Source organism: Ranitomeya variabilis, chromosome 3, assembly GCF_051348905.1.
Source record: "Ranitomeya variabilis isolate aRanVar5 chromosome 3, aRanVar5.hap1, whole genome shotgun sequence".
Classification (NCBI taxonomy): domain Eukaryota; kingdom Metazoa; phylum Chordata; class Amphibia; order Anura; family Dendrobatidae; genus Ranitomeya; species Ranitomeya variabilis.
Genome location: NC_135234.1, coordinates 602,521,953 through 602,538,226, shown reverse-complemented (window position 1 = coordinate 602,538,226; position 16,274 = coordinate 602,521,953).

Below are 16,274 nucleotides of genomic sequence, written 5' to 3'. Positions count from 1 at the left end.
CCTGTTGTAGGATAAAATTGGCTCCAATCAAGCACTGTCCACAGAGTATGGCATGGTATTGCAAAATGGAGTGATAGCCTTCCTTATTCAAAATCTCTTTTACCTTGTACATACTGTATCTCCCTCTTTACCAGCACCAAAGCAACCCCGTACCATCACATTACCTCCACCATGCTTGACAGATGGCGTCAGGCACTCTTCCAGCATCTTTTCAGTTGTTCTGCATCTCACAAATGTTCTTCTGTGTGATCCAAACACCTTAAACTTTCATTCGTCTGTCCATAACACTTTTTTTCCAATCTTCCTCTTTCCAATGTCTGTGTTCTTTTGCCCATATTAATATTTTCCTTTTATTAGTCAGTCTCAGATATGGCTTTTTATTTGCCATTCTGACCTGAAGGGCAGCATCCCAGAGTCGCCTCTTCACTGTAGACATTGACACTGGCGTTTTGCGTGTACTATTTAATGAAGCTGCCAGTTGGGAATCTGTATGGCATCAATTTCTCAAACTACAGACTCTAATGTACTTGTTTTGTTGCTCAGTTGTGCAGCGGGGCCTCCCACATATCTTTCTACTCTGGTTAGAGCCTATTTGTGCTCTCCTCTGAAGAGAGTAGTACACACCGTTGTAGGAAATCTTCAGTTTCTTGGGAATTTCTCGCATGGTATAGCTTTCTTTTCTAAGAACAAGAATAGACTGTCGAGTTTCACATGAAAGTTCTTTTTTTCTGGCCATTTTGAGAGTTTAATGGAACCAACAAATGTAATGCTCCAGATTCTCCACGACCTCAAAGGAAGGTCAGGTTTATAGGTTCTATAATCATCCAAACTGTTTTCATCTGTGCTAACATTCTTGCACAAGGGTTTTCAAGGGTATTCTAACCATCCATTAGCCTTCTAACACAGTTAGCAAACACAAAGTACCACAAGAACACTGTAGTGATGGTTGTTGGAAATGGGCCTCTATACACCTATGAAGATATTGCATAACAAACCAGATGTTTGAAGCTAGAATAGTCATTTACCACATTAACAATGTATAGAGTGTAATTCTGAATCATTTAATGTTAGCTTCATTGGAAAAAAATGTGCTTTCTTTCAAAAATAAGGAAATTTCTAAGTGACCCTAAACTTTTGAATGGTAGTGTACTTGAAAAGGTGCACCATATTAGTGCCTCTACTGCTTTTGCTGTTCTTACAGCACTGCGAAAGCACTTGAGTTTGCTAAGTTACCGACTCATTTGTGACCTCTCCATTCGGTGGATCTTAACCTATCATATGTTGGCGAGAATTATTGAGCAGCAGAGGGCAGTAGCTGAATACCAAGTTCAACATACCTATCAGACTAAGAGTCAGCCACCACACATAGGAACTGTCGAGTGGGTGTGGAACACTGACATTTGTGAGGTTCTTGAGAACTTTGAGTACTGCACCAAGCTCGTGAGTGGTGATCAGGCTATTATCAGCTTAACCATCCCACTTCTGTGTCTCTTGAAACAATCACTGCATAATCTCAAAAAGAAACCTTTGAGTGCCCAGCATGTTGGTATGGAGCCAGATTTTACTAAGGGTGATTCTACCCAGCCAAGCCAATATTCTGAGGCAACATTGGGTGATGAGGAGGAAGATGCGGAGGATAAGGAGGGAGAGGACTTGTTTTTCTGTGCTACTGAGGGGACTCCTAATGCTATAGAGGGGACATGTGCCTGCTGACAGCTGACATGTGCCCGCAATAGCGGTAGGTGGAATCATGATTTACCAGTCGCTATTAACTAGTTAAGTGCCACTGTCAACCACTGACAGTGGCATTTAACTAGTGCTTACAGCCAACGGGCCGGAAATGTGCGCATCGCTGACCATCGGGGTCAGCGATGCGTCGGCATGACAACCAGAGGTCTGTTGAAGACCTCTATGGTTGTTGATGCCGGAGTGCTGTGAGCACCACGCTGTGGTCAGCGCTCAAAGCAATGCAGCAATTCTACTACATAGAGGCGATCTGAGCATCGCTCCTATGTAGCAGAGACTATTAGGCTATGCCAGCTTCTAGCCTCCCATGGATGCTATTGAAGCATGGCAAAAGTAAAAAGAAATGTTTTAAAAAAATATGAAAAAAATATATAAAAGTTTAAATCACCTCCCTTTCGCCCCATTCAAAATAAAACAATAAAAAAATCAAACCTACACATATTTGGTATCGCCGCATTCAGAATCATCCGATCTATCAGGAAAAAAAGGATTAACCTGATCGCTAAATGTCGTAGCGAGAAAAAAAATTGAAACTCCAGAATTACGTTTTTTTGGTCGCCGCGACATTGCATTAAAATGCAACAAAGGAGATCAAAAGAGCATATCGGCACCAAAATAGTATCATTAAAAACATCATCTTGGCATGCAAAAAATAAGCCTTTACCCAACCCTAGGTCACGAAAAATGGAGACGCTACGGGTATCGGAATATTGCACAATTTTATTTTTTTTTTAGCAAAGTTTGGATTTTTTTTTACCACTTACATAAAAATTATCCTAGACGTGTTTGGTGTCTATGAACTTGTAATTTCAAAAAACTGACCGTCACATCCAAACATAGATTAAGTGTGAACAGGTGCTGAATCTAGAGTCACCAACTCATATACATAAGTAATTAATAAGGCAGCACACTGCGGCGCTTAAACATGCAAACATGAATCATGAAAATTGAACTGCATTACTGCACTAGAAATATGAAAAAATTAGAGCGTTTAGCACATAAATTGGCCAATTCATGTGTACCTGGTAGCCACATTAGGGCATCTCTCGTATACCAGGTCCTAAACTTTCCTTTCTTCTCTGAGAATAAACATCTTCATCTGAATGGGTACCTGTGAAACCTCTTCTTAGACTAAATTTCTCTCTCTCTGTTCACACTTAGTCTATGTTTGGATGTGACGGTCAGTTTTTTGAAATTTGTATTCATTAGCCTTCTGACTGAGCACTCCGCCTCTTAGCCACAGGTGTTTTAATCACAGCAGGTCCATTACCCCTCCACAGAGAGAGAGAAATTTAGTCTAAGAAGAGGTTTCAGCGTCTGAATCAGGCTAATACTGGGCGACTGGTTACTACTGTTCTTCCAGGCTCTGCCTTTGTAGCCAGCGCTGATCAGCAGTGAGCAGATCTTTCTGGGACTAAGTCCTGCTTTTCCCAGACTCGGCATGCCCACAGGACGACCTCCCAACCTCCCATTGGAGGTCAGGGGTCACATGTGCAGGTCCTGAAGTGATTCCTGTTGGACTACTAGGAAGGTCCTTGAGTGCTAAAACTATAAATGGTTCACATGGCCGCACGACCATGCACTAGTATCAAACCAATGTTAAAGAGCTCAGCACCAGTGTGGCCATGCTTGTCTGTGCTCAGGGTTTAGTTGAAATAAGCCCCTAGAATACCAGTACCTCCAGTGAGGAGTTTGTATGTTTGGATTCAGGGCCTTGTCTGAAATAAGCCCCTAGAATACCGGCACCTCCGGTGAGGAGTTGTTTGTCTGCCGTTCTAACTGCATGACCACAGTTTTGCTCTGCTTGGTAGCTGTGTTCCTTTGTGAGGTTAACAGGGCACAACATCTTGCTATTCTTGCAAATCTGTGAAGTAATAGAGTTCGCTAATACCGCCATATAGTACTGCCTATTACTAGCAGCAGGTTTCTCTTCTGCACGGTGGACCCCGGGATGTGAACGCACCAACTGTCTCATATATATATTCAGTGCGTTTCACCAACCCTAACAATATGTCACTGCATCACACTTTCTGTGATGAAAGCTGATTTGAACTGTTTCATTTTCACTTTTGAGGTGAACTCTGATGTCCCTATTAAATGGGGGTTCACCCATAGCATTTTGATAAATTATAGCTACTTAATTTCACCTTGATGCATTGCAGCGTCTCTGGTCATCATTGTAGTAATTTATAATTGACATTGTTATTTCGAGTGGATTGCGATTTTCTAATTCAGCAATCCTCTCTTCCTCTATTTCAAATTCCCTCATCATTATGAAGGCTCTTGCGAGTGGGTTAATTGCTTTCATTTTCTCTCCAAGAGATGATAGCAGTGCTGGGAGACACTTTTTATTTGCTTGACTTCTTGTACTTAATGCTTTTTCACTGTCCAAGATATAAATCTGGGCAAACTTGGGATTACTACCCACAGCGGGATGCAATGGGGCATTTCTGTGGTAAATTTGTCAATGAATTCAAAAACAGTATGGACCATGCCCAGGAGCTGGCGCTACTTGTGCTCCCATTGATGCCAAAGCAAACTATTGTATTGCCTTATATTAGCCATAAAGTTATTGGAGTGCTGATGCACGCCTTTCATCAACTTGACTAATTGATCATCCATACGAATGGGATGTAATTGGATGCTCCCTCTCTTGCAGCAGGAAGGGAATGTTTTGTCCTGCGCCATTTCATCTTTGAAATTTTTAGATTGACAAAACTGACATCGAAATGTCAGTTTGCCAGCATAGTGCTCTTCAATACGTGTCTCATCAATTTGATTGAGAAGTCCTCTAGCGGCAAATGTAACTTGCCGTCATCGAGTGGCTCTTGCATTTTGGACACGTATTCTATCTTGTTCTGTTTTTTGTGCAATATGTGTATCACTTTGTTCATTGCGTGTTGCTCGTTGTCGTGCAACATTAGATGCTCTACATGATTCAGTTACTTCATTTGTTTGTCTTGCTGTGGCCGCCCTATGTCGGGCTGCATCAGCAGTTCTTCGACAATTTCGTTCATCTTCTGTTTCATTAAGATGCAGGTTATGCTTACACTTCAACCATTTTGCATGTACTAAAAACATTACATGATTGCTTGACTCCCCTATTTTTATAGGGGTTTCTCCTCTTCCTATTCTCATATCCCTTCCCTTCTCCTCCTCCCCTTCCTTATCTATCCTACCTGGTTAAAATTTAAAATACCAATAAAAATATTCGAAAAAGATGCAGGTTATGCATCCGTATGCAATTTGCTTCTCTACGTGCAGCAGCGCGCTCAATTTGATCCATCTTTGCAATGTTGCTTCACACTGTTGCCTCACAGGCTAACATTCAAGAAAGGCTTATGCCTTAACTCGCCACCAGGGAGAGCTCCTCTCCTTAGGTGTCCATGATTACGTCCAACTGTGGATGACTCATTGTGCACAGACACACGGACATGTCCAAAATAGGTATATTGATGCTATATCACATATCAGTTTACCAGTCAATATTACAGATTTACGCAAACAAAGGTCTCTTTTTTTTACCAGCCAGAAAGAAATGCTTAAATTCAAACGCCAACATAGAGAAGTCCCTTATATTTCCATTAACATGAAAAACCTGAGTGAAACCTTTCTTTTATTGTGGATTGAGTTGAAGCTGCTGTTGGGAACATTTTACGTTAACATTTAGGAATACATTTATCCAGCACACTATACTGACTAATTACTTTGGGATTTCTACTGTATCTAAAATTCTGAGTGATGTGATTCAGATGAAACCCCCAAAGGATACATTCACTATAATGAAGCAGAAGAGTTACTCTGGATTCTGTCTGGCCTCTGATCAGTGGTGTCATTCTTTACAGAAGTGCACAAAACTGTGGCTGACAGCACTTTTATGCAATCCTAAAAAGTTTTATTCTTCGGATCAGTACGATTACAGTGATACCTCATTTATATTGTTCTTTTATGTTTTGCCGCTTTCACACAATAAAAACTAGTTTATAGATAAAAAAAAATTTTTGAATCACTTTATTCTGAGAGCTATAACTTTTTTATTTTTACGCTGATGGAGCTGTATTGCAATTTGTTTTTTGTGGGACATGATGACTTTTTCAGTGGTATCATGTTTATTTATATCTGTCTTTTTTATGCCACTTTTTGTTCGGTGGTGTGATGATAAACCATTCTTTTTTGCCATGTTTTTGATTTATTTTTTATGGTGTTCACTAAAGGGGTTATCTTGTGGGACAGTTTTATAGGTTGGGTCGTTGCAGACACGGCGATACCAAATATGTGTACTTTTATTGTTTATATGTTTTTTCATACAAATATTCATTAATAGATACAATATCTTTCAATTTTTTCATTATTTTTGATTTTTTTTTCAAAATTATTTTTACAATTATTTAAAACATTGTTTTTTACTTTTTTTTTTCTTTTTTGCTCTGTCCCACTATGGGACTATCATTTCTTGCAAGCTGATCACTTGTACATCATTTGGATGCAAAAAACGGAGTATATAGATCCCAATACACATTTTACTTTAAGATATGCAGTTTTTATTTATCAAAATAGTAATACTCAAATGAGTCAATAATACAAATACATCTATTACAGGATAAGTGAAGGAGGAACCAGATGACAATGGCGGAGCTGGAAGAGAACCTATCACATCACGGGGAATGCTGGCATAAGTACATAGTAAAAGGGCACTTGCATAGCAGTTATTCAAAACATGAGAAAAAAGTGCAATAGTGCAAAAACCTATATCTCCAGTTAAAGTGCCACAGTGCGCCGTAGGCTGAACAGCTCATACTAACAATAGCAGCTTACCCACCAAGTCCGGATGTCTCACCCCGCTCCACACACCGCCCCTTGACGCACGTTTCGCAATTTGCTTTTTCAAAAGGGGTTTGATAGTAGCTCGCTCTCCCACCAATTAAAATAGGGCACATACCGGAAGTGTCATCAGGCGTGTCGGCGCATACGGACCCAGGATCCAGATCCCTCGTTCCCGGCGGTCGTCAGAGCTGCGCACCCAGAGGGCGGAAATCCGCTCAGTGATGTCACATTTGTGTGTGCGCGGCATCCAATGATAACCGCCTAGGAACTCAGGATCACAGAATCCAGGGTGCGCACGCGCACAGCCGAAGAACCACCCACCGGAGATCATGGGGGCAGCCATTTTCCAAAAGATCTGTTATCGGTATTTACCATATACATGAGTAAGCGGCTCACTACTACCGGAAACCATAAATATCTCAATTTATTACGCAGCAACCCGTATCAATATTAAAGCTGTTATATATAAACCGGAGTACACCGCTTAGGTCCCTATGGTCCCTGTATCAAGGCCGCAAGAAATCCCACATATACCGCTGTTGCTTAATGAGGATATACCACATGTAAAACTGGGATTGACGTGCCCCCATAGAAAACCATGGGAGACACCCAATTACAATAGCACTAACGCGCAGCAATAAACGCCGCTGTGATCTATAACAATATACATCCCCAACCCTGTCCCACTATGTATGGTGAAAACCATTAAAGAAAGTCAGGATAGAGACAAAATACATTGCACATAGCACAATAAACAAACACTCAAAATGCAGAATACATATATATGTATAAACACTGATAATGTATTACGCAAATAATATTACACCATAGAAGAACAAGAAACGAGAAAAAGCGGCTATCCAATTTGGTTCATGCTCGGCAACAGGTCTCCAAGAGTCCAATGGATGGTCATATGACAAGTTGTATTGCGGCAGCGTCCCATAGATTAAAATGACTAAGGACAAGAAAAACGAACAAATTAGAATAGAAAATTAAAAACATATAGAGGGGAATCATCTGGAGAGAGGATATTCATTGTCATATACAATAATAAAGAAAGAGCCTCCCCCCCACACACAAAAGGGGAGAGGGAGGGGGGTACTCCAATGAGAGCGAAGCAGCGGCGGAACACATCCCCCACGTGACCAATAGGATCTAACCTCATAGGAATGGAACAAAGCTTAGTTGTTCATTAAGTCCCTTAGGGGACATGGTATCAAGGGTGGCAATCCACCTGCATTCACATTGTGCAAGTGTTTGTTTAAGATTGCCACCCCTGATACCCCCACGGATCCTATCAATTCCCCTAATTTTTAAGCCAGCAGGATCGGACCCATGGTACATGCTGAAATGTCTCGGCAACGTTTTCAATGTTGCTATGTCCTTTGTCTCTTTTGCAGCCAAAATATCGCGTACATGTTCGCGTGTCCTAACTTTTAATTCCCTAGATGTGAGACCAACATAAATGAGGGAGCAGGGACACGTGGCATAATACACTACGTAGGTGGTATTGCAAGAAATGTATTGACGTATTGTGTATTCCCTGCTCCCATCAGATGATTTAAAGGTCCCACATCTCAGGATATTAGGACACGCGACACATGACCCGCAGGGGAAGCAACCAAGTCTGGGATTTAGTCTTGATAAAAAGGTATCCTGTTTTGCCACATAGTGGCTTTTCACCAGACTATCTTTAAGGTTTCTTCCCCTGCGTTGCACCATACATGGGGCTGGAGACAAGTGTTTAGCCAAGACATTATCCGTCAATAAAACCGACCAATGTTTGGTCAAGGTATCACGGATCCGATCCCACTGGCAATTGGCTGTGGAGATAAACCGTATCTCGGGATCCCTTAATTTCCTATTCTTCCCGGATGGTACCAACAAATCCTGTCTCTGGGTTTGTTTATCTTAAACAAACACTTGCACAATGTGAATGCAGGTGGATTGCCACTCTTGATACCATGTCCCCTAAAGGTACCTTCACACGAAGCGACGCTGCAGCGATAGCGACAACGATGTCGATCGCTGCAGCGTCGCTGTTTGGTCGCTGGAGAGCTGTCACACAGACCGCTCTCCAGCGATCAACTATGCCGAGGTCCCCTGGTAACCAGGGTAAACATCGGGTAACTAAGCGCAGGGCCGCGCTTAGTAACCCGATGTTTACCCTGGTTACCAGCGTAAAATCTAAAAAAAACAAACAGCACATACTTACATTCACGTCCCCCTGCGTCCACTTCCTGACTGACTGAGCGCCCTACAGTGAGAGCAGAGCGGTGACGTCACCGCTGTGCTGCTTTCACTTTCACTTTGCGGCGCTGAGTCAGAGGAGGAAGCAGACTGCAGGGGACGCAATGTGAGTATGTGCTGTTTGTTTTTTTTACATTTTACGCTAGTAACCAGGGTAAACATCGGGTAACTAAGCGCGGCCCTGCGCTTAGTAACCCGATGTTTACCCTGGTTACCAGTGTAAAATATCGCTGGTATCGTTGCTTTTGCTTTCAAACACAACGATACACAGCGATCGGACGACCAAATAAAGTTCTGGACTTTATTCAGCGACCAGCGACATCACAGCAGGATCCTGATCGCTGCTGCGTGTCAAACGAAACGATATCGCTAGCGAGGACGCTGCAACGTCACGGATTGCTAGCGATATCGTTATAATGTCGTTTCGTGTGAAGGTACCTTAAGGGACTTAATGAACAACTAAGCTTTGTTCCATTCCTATGAGATTAGATCCTATTGGTCACGTGGGGGCTGTGTTCCGCCGCTGCTTCGCTCTCATTGGAGTACCCCCCTCCCTCTCCCCTTTTGTGTGTGTGGGGGGGGGAGGCTCTTTCTTTATTATTGTATATGACATAATGAATATCCTCTCTCCAGATGATTCCCCTCTATATGTTTTTAATTTTCTATTCTAATTTGTTCGCTTTTCTTGTCCTTAGTCATTTTAATCTATGGGACGCTGCCGCAATACAACTTGTCATATGACCATCCATTGGACTCTTGGAGACCTGTTGCCGAGCATGAACCAAATTGGATAGCCGCTTTTTCTCGTTTCTTGTTCTTCTATGGTGTAATATTATTTGCGTAATACATTATCAGTGTTTATACATATATATGTATTCTGCATTTTGAGTGTTTGTTTATTGTGCTATGTGCAATGTATTTTGTCTCTATCCTGACTTTCTTTAATGGTTTTCACCATACATAGTGGGACAGGGTTGGGGATGTATATTGTTATAGATCACAGCGGCGTTTATTGCTGCGCGTTAGTGCTATTGTAATTGGGTGTCTCCCATGGTTTTCTATGGGGGCACGTCAATCCCAGTTTTACATGTTGTATATCCTCATTAAGCAACAGCGGTATATGTGGGATTTCTTGCAACCTTGATACAGGGACCATAGGGACCTAAGCGGTGTACTCCGGTTTATATATAACAGCTTTAATATTGATACGGGTTGCTGCATAATAAATTGAGATATTTATGGTTTCCGGTAGTAGTGAGCAGTTACTCATGTATATGGTAAATACCGATAACAGATCTTTTGGAAAATGGCTGCCCCCATGATCTCCGGTGGGTGGTTCTTCGGCTGTGCGCGTGCCCACCCTGGATTCTGTGATCCTGAGTTCCTGGGCGGTTATCATTGGATGCCGCGCACACACAAATGTGACGTCACTGAGCGGATTTCCGCCCTCTGGGTGCGCGGCTCTGACGACCGCCGGGAACGAGGGATCTGGATCCTGGGTCCGTATGCGCCGACACGCCTGATGACACTTCCGGTATGCGCCCTATTTTAATTGGTGGGAGAGCGAGCTACTATCAAACCCCTTTTGAAAAAGCAAATTGCGAAACGTGCATCAAGGGGCGGTGTGTGGAGCGGGGTGAGACATCCGGACTTGGTGGGTAAGCTGCTATTGTTAGTATGAGCTGTTCAGCCTACGGCGCACTGTGGCACTTTAACTGGAGATATAGGTTTTTGCACTATTGCACTTTTTTCTCATGTTTTGAATAACTGCTATGCAAGTTCCCTTTTACTATGTACTTATGCCAGCATTCCCCGTGATGTGATAGGTTCTCTTCCAGCTCCGCCATTGTCATCTGGTTCCTCCTTCACTTATCCTGTAATAGATGTATTTGTATTATTGACTCATGTGAGTATTACTATTTTGATAAATAAAAACTGCATATCGTAAAGTAAAATGTGTATTGGGATCTATATGCTCCATTTTTTGGTTCTTTATGTTTTGGGGAGTATCCTATACTGTCTCATAAGTGTAGACAGAAATACTGGGAGAGACAAAATAATTTGGTGCTCTCGGCCACAAGTAGATGTTACCAATTTTTGTGAGTTTTGTGCCGAATCATTTGGATGCAGTAGCATCCCCATGCTATATAAACTGTCAGCTCTGCATTGACAGAGAATGTAGCTGATCATGCACTGTGCATGATCAGCAAGTTTCCTCGCTCTGGTGACCCGGATGTCTGACATCGGGTCATCATGGCAACGATCGGGACCCCATGTCATGGGGTCTGCAATCCAAAGGCAGATGTGCTGTCAGCTCTCTGTTGGCTCCCAGAATGCTGCAATTGTGTTCGATCGCAGCATTTCGGGGGTTAAAGTGCCAGGTGCGGTGCGTGACAGCTCCTGGCACTTAGTGCCGGGCGTCAGCTGTCAGTCAGCTGATACCCAACGGCGATTTCCCACACACAGCTCTAGGGCACAGACGATCATGTGGATGTAATAATTAGTCCCTGGTCAGATAGGCCCAGGGCACATGGATGAATTATTACATCTGATGTCAGAAAGGGGTTAATGAGGAGGGAATATAATACATTCCATAGGGGCAGACTAACTAGAGATTATTAAGGTGGTGTAATGATCACAACAAACTGGAAACTATTTTTTTAGTGGAGGTTAGAAGCCTTTTAAGGTCTGCCCAGGGTTTGCAAATGACTAAACACTTATTTGAGTTTTCTAGGACAGTAACATTGATCTATTAGATATTCTTAAGATCTGAGATGAAAAATCTCACCATGGATCAAAAAGAATCCCTAGTGAGCAATGCAACACTGCCAGTGTTTATCCAAGCACAGCAGTTAATCTGCTCTTTCTGAAAACAATATATTACAGGCACAGTGTCTTGAAGAAGTATTCATACTCTATAACCTTTTCCACATTTTTTCACATTATGTCCATAAATGTAAATGTAGGGATTTTATGATATACCAACACAAAGTAGCAAGTACGTATTTGTGAAGTGTAAATTCAATGATTCATTTTATTCTAAATATTTAAAAAATTGAATTCTGAAAATTGTCACATACATTTGTATTCAACCTCCCTGAGTCAATACTTTGTAGGTCCACCTCTTGCTGCAATAACTGCTGCAAGTCTTTTGGGTTTTGTCTCTAAAAATCTTTCACCTTAATTTTTCATCCGCTCTTTTTAGAGTAGCAGTCCTGCAGTAAATTAAACCTGGACCCTTGTCTCAAGTCTTTTGCAGCCTCTAATTAGTTTTTCTCCAGGATTTCCCTGTATTTAGTTCCATCCAGCCTCCCACTGACTGTACCCAGCTTCTCTATCTCTGCTGAACAAAACATCCCCACAGTGTGATGCTGCCACTGCCATGTTTGACTGTGGGAATGGTGTTTTCAGGGTGATTTGCAGTGTTTGTTTTCTGCCACACATAGTTTTTTACAGTTTCCCAGAGAAGCATTGCATGGCAAATAAGCCTAATTACATTAGCATGCCAGGCCCGGTATGTCACTCTCCATAAGAAGAAACGTTACCCCTTAGATCTAAATTTAGCCCCAAAAGTTCTACTTTGGTCCCATCTGAAAAGAACACCTTCTTCCACATGCTAGCTGTGTTCTCTACTTGGATTTTTTCAATCTGTAAATGGGACTTCTAATCGCCTGCTTTCAAAAATGGCTTTCTTCTTGTTACTCTTCCATAAAGGCCAGATTTTTGGAGGATACAACTATTAGATGTCCTGTTAACAGATTGTCCCACTTGAGCTGTGGATTTCTGAAGCTCCTCTAGAGTGATCATGGTCTTCTTCTCTAATTAGTGTTATAGTTGTTTTGGGATGTCAGTTTTGGTGGACCGCCATGTTTTGGTAGGATTGCAGTTGTTTCATACTCTTTCAATTTTGGATGATGGATTGAACAATGCTCCATGAGACATTCAGAGCTTGAGTTATTTTGTCAGAACTTAGCCCTGTTTTACTCTTTTCCACAGCTTTATCATCTTAGCCTGTAAGGGGTGTTCCTTGGTTTTCATGATGTTGTTTGAGCCCATATATTAGTAAAACAAACCTTTGAGACCTTCACCAAACAGCTGTATTTTTACTGAGAATAATTTGCACAGATAAGGATTCAGTTTACTAATTATACAACTTCTGGAGGCAATTGGTTATCAGGATTTTATTTAGGGGTATCAAACTACAGGAGGCTGAATAAAAAAGTCACAATTTTGAGATTTATATTAAAAAGAAGTAAAACTCATGTATCATTTCATACACTTCACAAATACTTGCTATTTTTGTTGGCATAGCACACAAATCCTAATAAAATACATTGGAGTTTTGGGCATAACCTGAAAAATGTAAAAAAGTTCACATAGTGTGAATATTTTTCAAAGGCACTGTATATGTTCAGATAATTATTTATACTGAAATTCATTGGGTGTGGCAATTAAAGAATGGATACTTCTCATTTATTCTATTTTCTATTCTAAAATAGAATCGTTCAAAACATTTAGAATGATACAGTCAAAAGGACAACTGTCTACTCTTCTTAGCATCACCCCAGTTACTATCTGATGAGTTCACCTTGTCTGTCTTTACTTGTTACTTCTCAGGATCATTCTATTGCTTGTTTCATTTAATAAAGTAAAATAGCTACAGAATTACAATTGCAATATGTTCAATGATTCATAGCATTATGAAAAATATTTGATACCCCAGAAGTGTTTTTTAATCAAAATAACATTGTTTCACATGATTAAAACAGATCTTTTGTATGTCTGAGGATATTATGCATGTAAAATTATAACCCTACAAAAGATAAGAATAAATATATAGAACAACAAATGGCGGTTTGTGGAAGGAGCGCTAACGGCCATCCCAATGAGGAGGAAATAAGTGCGCAGGTCCCCGCAGCTCCAGCCGGATACCCCACAACGGAGGAGAAAGATATTCACTTGAAGAAGATGGCGCACGCCGTTGAAACGCGTTGTGGTTTTACCCTAACTGGTGTCTGTGTTCTCCTTCTGCGCTCCTGAGACCAGCTATTCTGTTCCTGTTGCAAGAATAAATATATATCTTTATAGATATATACAGTATATACTGCATATATGTATATGTACACACTGTGTCTTGAAAAAGTATTCATACACTGAACTTTTCCACATTTGTTTTGCATTACACCCACAAAGTAGCATGTATTTGTGAGCTGTAAAGGAAATAAAGGGCAGAATAGTGTTATAAATAAATTAAACTAAAAATTACACTCAGTTTAGTTTTTTCATACCTGTTTTACTAGTCCAGTTTGGCAATGACATAACCTGAAATATACTGTGGGCTGTTTCCGCAGTTTGTTGATACATCATTCTTTTTAGCTAGAGAAATTTAATCTAAATATCTTAAAATAAATTATACTAATTATATGCATTTAACTCTGCATTTCTCTGTTGAAAAACATGTTTGCTTGCCAATTGGAGGCATTTACCCTCAACATCAGTAGTACAAGTGTGCTATTGTTTCTTTAGGCATTTAAGCTGCCGCTGTTGATTCCGTAACCCCTATATTTGTGTATAAACTGTATGTTTCTTGAAAAAGTACCACTGGCAGTAGATGTGATAGAGAGAGAAAAAAACACCCCATAACGCATTCCAGAAATGTGGGAGCCCCTAGCAGAAGCTGCTCTTTCCCCTCAGCAATAGCAATGTAGGTCACAACTGGACTGCTTTGACTCTACTAAGCCTATCATTGGAGAGGAGGGCATAAAGAATATATGGAATACTTGTCATTTCTGTCACAGCAGGATGATGTTACATCTGACAGTGAGGCTGTCAGTAAAGTCAATATTCTGCTATATCCACCTCTTCCTCCTCCATAATATTTTAATTTTTATAAAGTGGAATTTCAAATCTTTCAAAGACACATGCAACTTTTCTGCCTCTTAGTCCCCTAAAGGAATGGAGGAATGAAAAAATCAGGCATAGGACAAGGAGCTCAGAACACTTTTCGTACAAAGGCAACTGTAAAAAAAGTCAAGGATGATGGTGATGATTGAGCTTTATCATGGCTGATTATCAAAAATAGAGGGGACCTACGGTGTGGGGTCCCCTTCACTTTTGATAACCAGCCAAGCTAAAGCAAACAGTAGCGGGCTGGTATTCTCAGACTGGTAAGGGCGATGGATATTTATAATTTGGAAGGGGACCAATATTCATGGCCCTTTCCTAGGATATTAATACCAGCCTGCAGCTGTCTGCATAGCCTTTGCTGGCTATTGAATATAGTGGGAACTGCACATCATTTTTTTGGGGGTCTCCCCTATAATAATCAGTAAAGGCTGAGCAAACAGCTGTGAACTGATATTAATAGCCTGGGAACATTTATGATTATTGGCTGCTTCTGAGAATATTAACATCAGTGGTAGGCTTTACCTCTGATGCTTATGAATTTAGTTTTATTTATTACCAAGAACAGTAAGGTCACATCATAGAAACTGTTTCTCTTGCTTTGCAAGTGCCAGTGCTGGACTGATGATCACTCATGAGTCTAGCAATCTGCACTCCTGCATTCAACAGTCTGGCAGTGGAGTTATTGTGAGACCGGTGGCATGAACTCAGGTAGCCTTTCAAATTACCAAGGTTTACAGCCACTGGATCTCCTGACAGCTATGAGGCCTGGAAACACCATGGAAAACTTTGAGGCACATTTTAAGGTTACTGGAGATTTCAGCTGCTGGAACACCTGGAGGTTGTGAACTAAGGTTACCTTAGGTATGTATTTTACTGTACTTGTTAATAAATAAATAAAAAATGAAAAAACAGCGAGGGGTACCCCTTAATTTTTATAAGCAGCAGAGGGAAACCAATGGCTGAGGGCTTATGTTAATGTTCTGGGAAGGAACCAATAGTACTCTTTCATCAGCTGATGCCGGGGACCAGAGGTAACCATTTTACCTCCACTCATAGCTGTAATGATATTACCACCAATCAGAGCCCATGTTTGCCGTGATATCATGCAGATGACAGCTTGGCAAACCATGGATGTTTGAGCCTCCCATTCATCTGAATGTGGTCAGGGTTCTGGTACCCTTCTGCTACCTGAACCAAACTTTTTTAGATGTTTGGCTGAATCTGCCAGGTTCACCCATCACTATTCACCACTACTGCTTTTATTCTCCCATTACTCCTCCTTCTTATAAGACCAGATAACAATTCTTAATTGTGTTTTGAGAAAGTAAGTGTATGCTCCCAGACATCCACTTGATTCCAACTAAACTACTATTTGGTCAAGTTATTTGTGGTACAGTCGCTTCCATGTCACCTAATATAGCTGGTTGTCTTCCAAGAAATTATGTTGTCCACTCAACCTAGATGAAACATACCAAACTACCATTCATTTTTGCAGAAAGTCTGTGCTCTTATGACTTGCTTTTGACCTCCAAAGTCTACTGCGCTGT